The 8385-nt window shown below is 42.2% G+C and overlaps 1 pseudogene; it reads right to left on the reverse strand.

Moving 5' to 3' along the window:
- Positions 1–6837: 6837 nt before the first annotated feature.
- On the reverse strand, positions 6838–7755 carry LOC149205143 (putative sugar phosphate/phosphate translocator At1g12500 pseudogene; annotated as a pseudogene).
- Positions 7756–8385: the final 630 nt, after the last annotated feature.

An 8385-nucleotide genomic window follows, 5' to 3' on the forward strand; every position in this document is an offset into this window, starting at 1 on the left:
GCCTCTCTGCCACTTTTTGGACACACAGAAAGCAGTCTTGGGAGAATGAGGATTTGGAGGGGCAAATGAGAACCAAATTGAGAAATTCCAGTGGGGTCAGAAAGGAGATAGGACAAGCTTTCCAACAAGCCCACTTGGGAACATTTTTGACACCTGAAAGTGCCCCAAAACAGGCTCCAAAGTGGCGCGACGCACAGAGAATTTGGCTCAGTGCACAGGGGAAAAAACGGCCAATTTGCTCCCGTTTCGCGAAATTTCGGGTCACGACTTCTCCAAGTGAACCTAGTCATCTACACTTCGATCTTTTGGCACCAAAGGCGGCATTTAAAGAGTTTTCTCTCCATTTGGGCATCTATCCAAGTGGCAAAAGAATGCAAAGGGTCACCACAGCCAAATGTCATGCTTGGGAGCGCTGCACCTGTAGCTGATGGTTGGCTCTCCATCTCCTTTTCGAAATTATTTGAGTAACTTCCCAACCCCTGGGCGTTCCATCTCTTCTCTACACTTTCTATATATTGTATGCAAGTTATTTGCAAAGGGTTGGTTGGCTTGTAACTTCTGGGAGACTGTGGGAAAGAAACTCTGTTTCTGCACTGTGTATTTTTTACAGAGGATTAATGAAAGGCAGCGGCTCTGTTTCATGAGATTCTTGTGGTCGTGAGTGTAGCAAATGTGTTCTTATGTTCCATATGTATCTTGTTATGTTTCATATTTCATTTCATGCTTCATTTCAGTGAAATTTTCTAAGTGAGATTAGGTAGAATTCAATTTATATTGCTCTTCCTGTGGGAAAATTTCATGTGCAGTGTTATTCTTCTGTTGAAAAGGATTCATGCGACCATGCCTTTTTCACCCTCTTCAGCAATCTTTCCATTCTGCGTTACCTTAAGCCGAAATTGCTGCGCTTGCCGCCTACCTTGCCTCACAGAATAATCTGTGCCTTCATTTTCAATTCTCTATTCTTTGTTGAGCGTCGGTCCCATATACATCCCAGAAGCTTGGTCACTTCATAAAATCTTTTCCAAAATCCCTTTTCACTTACTAGCCTAAGGTAAATATTGCATTGTAAGTCATCTCAGACCATTTTGCATATCCATTCGCTGAGCGTGACTCGGAGAGAGCCCTCTCCTGCTCTGGTAGGGCTAGCTACCAGACTGAGCGTGGTTTGTGGTTACCCTAATTTTTGCCTTCCTTCAGCCTAAGGCAGATTTAGGTGCTAACATGCGCCACCATTTGTAATTTATTTAATGACATATGGCCCCAGCCACTCCATCTAAAACTTTCCTGGAAACTTAGTGAAATTGCTATCATATAATAAAACCAAGTCATTTACCTTGAAGGTGCGTAGTTTGATGTGTCGATCATTCCAAGATTTTTTGTGTTCCTTATGAACCTACTAATGGAATCCAGCCAGAAACCTATCCTCTTTGAGCTTCATTAGCTGTGTGAACCTTTCTTCTAAGGCTTTGCAGTTCACCATTCCCGTGAAAGTTGCTATGCGTAGACTCAGCACGATGTATTCCATCGACATTACAGTCTCTACATCATAAACCAATCGGAAGGGTGTCTGACCTATTATCTTTTTGCAAGTAGTTCTATATGCCCATAACATTGCTGGTACGTGCACATCCCAATCATTCCACTGCACGTTGCAAATCTTCGTCAGCGCATTTTCCAATATCTTATTGAAATCCTCAACGGTTCTGTTGGCTTGAGGATGATATGGCGTACTTTTTTTATGGTAAACCTGGAACTCTTCTTTCAGTGCGATGATCGTTTCATTGAGAAAATGTGTACCGAAGTCACTCATTAATACCTTTGGGCAACCGAACCTGGTAAACACATATTCAAACAAAAACTTTGCTATTGTTTCCCCTGTATAGTCCCTCACAGGTTGTGCCTCCGCCCATATTGCCAAATATTATGTCGCGGTGATGATGTAGCGCACACCTATTTTCTTACATGGGGGCTGAATCGGTCCTACAAAATCAATTGCCTATTTCTCAAATGGCTGCAGTGACACCTACAGATTCAATGGTAGCTCATCTCTTTGTGATGGCCTACCTGTCCTTTGACATGCATTGCATGCCTTACAATATGCTTTAGAATCTTTATGCAGCATCGACCACCATAACCCAGCGCGCAAAATCTTCTGCGTTGTTGACTGTCCTGCATAGTTCCCTCACGCAACTCCTCCATGAGCTTCAGCGAGGATATTACTTCTTTCAAAATCGGGCACATATCATCGAAGTATCTCGTCCGATCCCATTTTATACAAATTTCCTGCAATTACTAAGAAATCAGTCATGCGCACTGCCAACTATTTCTTCTGCTGACTGGTGTATCCTTCTAGAGCTGTCCCTGTAGTCAAGAAGTGAATAATGGTCGCAAAGTGGTTATCCGCTACACATACCGCAAAGAGTTGTGCATTAGGCATCCCTTCCTCTAAATTATTAGGCTCTTCTCCCGTCTCAATGAGCGACAAATTGTCAGGTCTTGCATTCAACCTTCCTAGCTTCACAATTACCTCAAAATCATATTCTCAAAATAACAGTAGCCATATGCATATTTCCCCCCCAACATAGGCTTATTGAATAGGTACTTCAAGGTGGAATGGTCTATGTACATCTTGAAGTGTCTTCCCAAAAAATAATGCCTGAACGTTTGGAGCACATACACCATAGCCAATCCCTCATGCTCTATTGTGGAGTAATTATTCTCAGCCTTTGACAATTTTCTTCTTGCAAATGCTATAGGATGATCCAGTTCCCCTTCGCCATCCTATGTTAGCACTGCGCCCAACGCAATACACGAGGCATTAACGTGCACATGGAATACTTTATTCCAGTCCAAGAAGACCAAGAGTGGTGTGATAACCATTTTCTCCTTCAAGACATCCAAACTGTGCTGACATTCTTCATTCCAACAAAATGTAGTGCCTTTTTTAGCAAATTTTCCATGGGCGTGGTAATCTGAGCATAATCTTTGATGAACTTTCGATAATACCCAGTATGGCCCAATGTTATCCATAGCTATTTAACACCCATTGGGGCTTCCAAATTGATTATTACTGTGATCTTGGCAGGGTCCACCATGAGTCATTTCCTACATACCACATGACCCAACAAAATCCCAAAGAGGACACAAAACAAACAATTCTTTAGGTTCAACGCAATATAATACCTTCGACGCGTATCCAACATTAAGTGTAAGTTGTCTACATGGCGCTTAAATAGCCCAAACATTGTCCAGTCATCGAAATAGAACTCCAAAAATTTGTGAATAAACTCTTTGAACGCTGTGATGACTACGTAAGAGAATATTGCCGGCACATTTTTGAGTCTGAAGGGCATCACCATATACTGAAAACAACCCCATTCCGTCGAGAAAGTCGTTTTACTCCTGTCTTCTAGCGCAATCTTGATCTAATGATATCCAAAGAACCCATCAGTAAACGAATAGACCTCCTGTCCACCAACATTGTCCAGGACCTCGTTAGTAAACGGTGTCGGGAAAGGATCATGGACACAGGCATCATTAAGTTGTCTTAGATCTATGCAAATTTTTATTTCGTCCTTCTACTTCTTTTCCTGAACTACCATTGGGCTCATCCAATCAGATTCCTCCATTGGTTCAACAATACCTACCTCAAGCATCTTGTCCAACTCCAAGCAGACCTTTTCCTTGTATTTGGGATCAAGGCGATATGGCCTCTACTTAACGGGTTTCACATCTAGTTTCAGAGTTATCTTCATCACTCCCAAATCACCTATGATGCCTTCAAGTCCAAAACTTTTGTAGGGAACAAATCCTGATATTCCCGGAGCAACTCGATGACTTTATCTACTATAGCATCATCCTAGTAATCCCCAATATTCACAAACTTCGGTTCTGCCTTTGTTCCAATGTTTACTTGCTTAGTTTTCAATGGAATGGTGATGTCTAGATTCTCTATCTGTAGTCCCTCAACCTCAGAGCGGCCTTCTGCCTCTGGGATATTGATATTCCTTGGATCCTCATCCTCCACTTCAATAGTCATATTATAGCATTCCAGCGCATGGTGCAGCTGGGTGCTCCAATCTGGTTGAATCAATTCCAAAGGATCCTGCGGGATTCAGAAGATTGTTGCCTTAACCTCCTGCAGCGCCTCATCTATGCTTTCAAACCCATCTTCAAAGTAAAATTTCCTCACGAACCCTTCTCTTAAGACATCCCACTCTGCGGTGCCATGGCAAAGCTCCGTTCCAAATACCAATTCATATGGATTATGTCCAGAGTGTGACAAAATAAATGCACCCATTGTGGCTGTGGTTTTGTTCCATATACCTTAGTCCATTTGGCCAAATGATCACGTGGGTAATTCCTCCCATCATACTTCTCAGTTACCCTTACTATAGGAAGACCGAATCGTGTTCCCATCTGGTGGGCCCCAGTATTGTAGCAATAATGCTACAACTCCTGGGACTCCCTTCTTTAATTTTATCAACCCGGTAGTTCGTAACAAACTTGGAAGCGACGGTGCTGTATGCACAAGTACTAGCTCTTGCCGCAGCTGTCACTTGGTCAGCTGGCACAAGTCCACTAGGAGCTTAAGCCAACTTCTATGAGCTCTTAGAAGAAGCTTTTTAATTGATGGATGAAAGCTAACTCGAAGGAAGCTAATCTAATTGCAAAAAGAAACTGAAAGCCAAAAAGAAACGCAAACCCTAGCAAACCCTAATTCTACCAACTAGTCCTACTGACGCAAAGGAGAGCATGCAAACTACTAAAAGAGATGCCATTACTTCTATGAAGGTAAAATGCAAATGTCTAAGCTATCACTATCTAAAGAAAACATATTTTTGTATTTTTTATTAAGTTGTTGGAATTATCATGCATGTACTTCTAACTATTTTTTACTGTGCAGAGGTGGATCAAGGAGGAGAAATGTTTGGGAAAGGTTGGGAAGCTTCAGAGAGGGTCTAAGGGGTCCCTAACACCCTTCCAGAGAGTCTCACAAAGTTTGGCTGCCAAGAAACCGTGTTTATGAGCTTCTATAGGAAGTCTGCAGGGGTTCTACAGGATGTTCAGAGATTTCTACAGGATGTTCTGAAAAGAGGATCTTGGAGACTGGATGGAGGGAAAAATATGGAGGAATGAGTATGGAGGTGAAATAGGGGTGTGAAGAGGTCTAGGGCTTGGTGGATGAGGCTAAGGAGCAATTGGATTTGTTCAAGGATGGATGAAGCGATGTTGCACAAGAAGATGAGAATCATGGCAAAGTAAGCGGATGAGGCAAATGTAAGGTAAGGGTTATAAGTGAAGGGCGAAGCAGGTAGGTTGGATGGAGTATGGGCAGGTAAGGAAGGATAACAGGTACTCTGCAAGTGGTTTTTCAAACTGACCAAACAAAGACATGCAAGAAAACAAAGATCTAGTTATAAAACCTATGACCTAGTTACTTCACTCTAATCTGACCTAACAGCAAAAGGAAATGAACAGAAGTTTATTTGCAGTGAAACCATGCGAAACAACTATGAAACTAAGTGATCACAAACCTAAGCATGCATCCAAACTGATATCAAGTTCTACGAACGAGATTCAAACACTAATGATTGCATGGTGAAGCAAAGAAAGTGTTTTTGTTTGGGACAGCATGGTTACTTCAACTCCAGCCCCTGATCCAATAACAAAGAGGTGAAACCAAAAGCATTTGCTGACCCTTTTTTGGACTTCTTCCTGTTATTATCCTACCAATATATTCTAAACATAAAAAGCTGCTTTAACCATCAAAAGAAATCTAAATAACGAAGCAAGATCTAAATCTAAATAGCAGATTTTATTTTAGGAACGCAGCAAACACATCAAGATAAACGAAAGAAGTACTGGGCGCTTGGGATGGGCCCAACCCCAAGAGCTACAGCCTCCCAAGAGAGATTTTGAGCTGGTGCAAAGCTGGATTCATCTTTATTGATCAAGAAATGAAAAGTTACATCAAAACTGTCCACAAGAAGAACTTGCAAATGAGCTGAAAGCAAAGCTAATCTATTGCATCCAAATCGAACTATAAACTAGCTAACTATTGGCTACAAAATGACTAACCACAAGCTAACTATCTACTGGCTAACTAGCTAACATCCACTGGCTAACCAAAATGAGGCCCTAAGCCTTCTTGTTTATACAATTTGAGGACCCAACAGTCCTCCTAAAATTTAGGGACTCGGCTGCCCAAGACTTGTAGTTAACAGCAGTCCTACTTGACTTGCCTGGTTGCCCTTGTGCTGATTGATTCGGTGGCCCTTGAACTCCGAGCTGATGGTGAAGAATTCGAGGTAAGGGCCCATAAATGAAGGGGACACCTTCCTACAAATCCTCTAGCTTGTTCTCCCACGAATTTGGCTGCCAAGTGCTCATTAAGACCTTCAATTTTGTCTCCAAGTTGACCAAAAAGGCTACACAAAGCACCCATTAGACTTGTTGGCATAATGACTAACCAAATTCACTCTATTAACATAAATATAATCAAAAACATGCAATAAACTAATGAGAATGGTGGATTAAGTCAAATTAGGAGGTTGAATGAGCCCAAATAATTGTCCATTTTTGGGGCTCATCATCACCCCCCTACTGAAAGTGTTGCTCATCCTCTGAGCAACCAATCTCTCTCCTCATCTTTGACGGCCCTGGTGGCCTCCTTGGCTAAAATCTCAGCCGATTTCTCCTTCTGTTGCCCTTTCTCCAAACTTCCTGTAGAAACAGTTCTCTGTCTTCCTGTAGAAACAATCTGCTAACTTTCTGCTGCCTGCTGCTTTTCCTAGTGAATTCTCAGCCTTGTTATGAGTGTGCAAGTATATGCAATCATATGGAAGAAATGGTGGCCTTGGCATTTCCTAAAACCTGCAACGTGAGGTCACTCGTATGTTTTGTAACAAGGAAGTTGGTAAAATTCACAAGATAAGCCATGGTCATGTTTCCAAGCAACAGGAATATGATAAAGGTGTTTTCTCTGGCTTTTTCAATAGCAATAGCTAATACATTACCCTCCACAAAAAGAGTAACAGGAAGCAATAACAGCGCAGCAATTGGTGCCATGTACATGAGCAAATGCATAGAGTGAAGCTTCTCTGCCTCAGAGGTAAGCAGGAGCCCCTGAACAACTGATTTCAATGCTCTGGCAGCAGTTGATCCTAAGCAAACCAAGAAGCCAAAAAGGTGGAATAATGGCTCACTGTTGTTTGCAATAACAATGCCAAATACCACAGGCACCAAGGCCATATAAACCACAGAAGACTCCCTCTTACATGTTATTATAAATGCAAAATATTGCTGTGAAGAAGGGAGTTGTTGCCCCAATAGCTTGATTGAAGGAGACTGGCAAATAGCGCAGAGAAATATTGCCACAAACAACCGAGAAGGAGAAAATGAAGCTCGGTGCCAATATCTCAAGAAACTGTCTCCTGGAGACGATGAACTGCATTGGTACAATCTCTAACCATGAAATTGCCAGAAAACCATAAAATGAACAGGCACACATGTGCAACATTGTGAGGAATATTGGGTATCTGCATCCAAAAAACTAAGTAGGCATTTGTTAAGCAATAGCACACCAATATTGGAAGAGTACCAAGCTGCAATAATGAGAGCTGTTGTAATAGTCTGGGACACAGGAAATGCACCATATTTTCCTTCTCCTGTTGGAGTTGGAGGTATGTCAATAACTTCTTGTTCAAGCTTTGGATTACTGCCCCGCCTCATCCATGTTTGTGTTTCGGCCATAGCTGAAGAGGGCTTGAAAAATCAGATCTGATCAATATTCGAAAGACCCAATTGGTTTCCAGACCTGAGCATCATCTGGGTACTTGTCTATACTGTGTAGGACTCAGATGGACCCAAAACAGATGTGGATGTCTCGTTATTATAAGCCTCCCCCAACTCTGCAACTTGGTGATCTTTTTAGCCTCCTCGAGCTGAGAGATGAAAGAGAGATCAGTTCCTATTGGCAACAGCTTCAGATTGAGATTGAGGTGTATGAGAAGCGAGTGCAAACACAAATCTCATCAGAGAGCTCCACCCCAGTTCCGCCTGAAAACCAAGCAGCTTACTCTGCCCTGGAAGACTCTGCTGTATTTTCCTGTAAAACGTCTTCCTGTAGAATGCTAGCCGGATTCCATAGGATGTCTTTGCGCCTCTGCACAATCTTGGTATGCTGGAGAATTTTGAACAGGCCAAAACAATCAGCGAAGGATGATAGGTTAATCATTTTGAGGAAGCAGAGGATGTATACTTCAGTTGAACATGATGCAAGTGCAAGTTAACAGCAGTCTATGAGTTTCGGCTGAGCGCTCATTAATTCTGCGTGATTTTTGGTGGAGTGAGGTGGCAAAAACGTGTGCTGGCCCATATGAA

Source organism: Pinus tabuliformis, chromosome 1_2 (assembly GCF_031772625.1).
Source record: "Pinus tabuliformis cultivar Carrire ecotype Pingquan chromosome 1_2, CPIR1, whole genome shotgun sequence".
In the NCBI taxonomy this organism is placed as follows: domain Eukaryota; kingdom Viridiplantae; phylum Streptophyta; class Pinopsida; order Pinales; family Pinaceae; genus Pinus; species Pinus tabuliformis.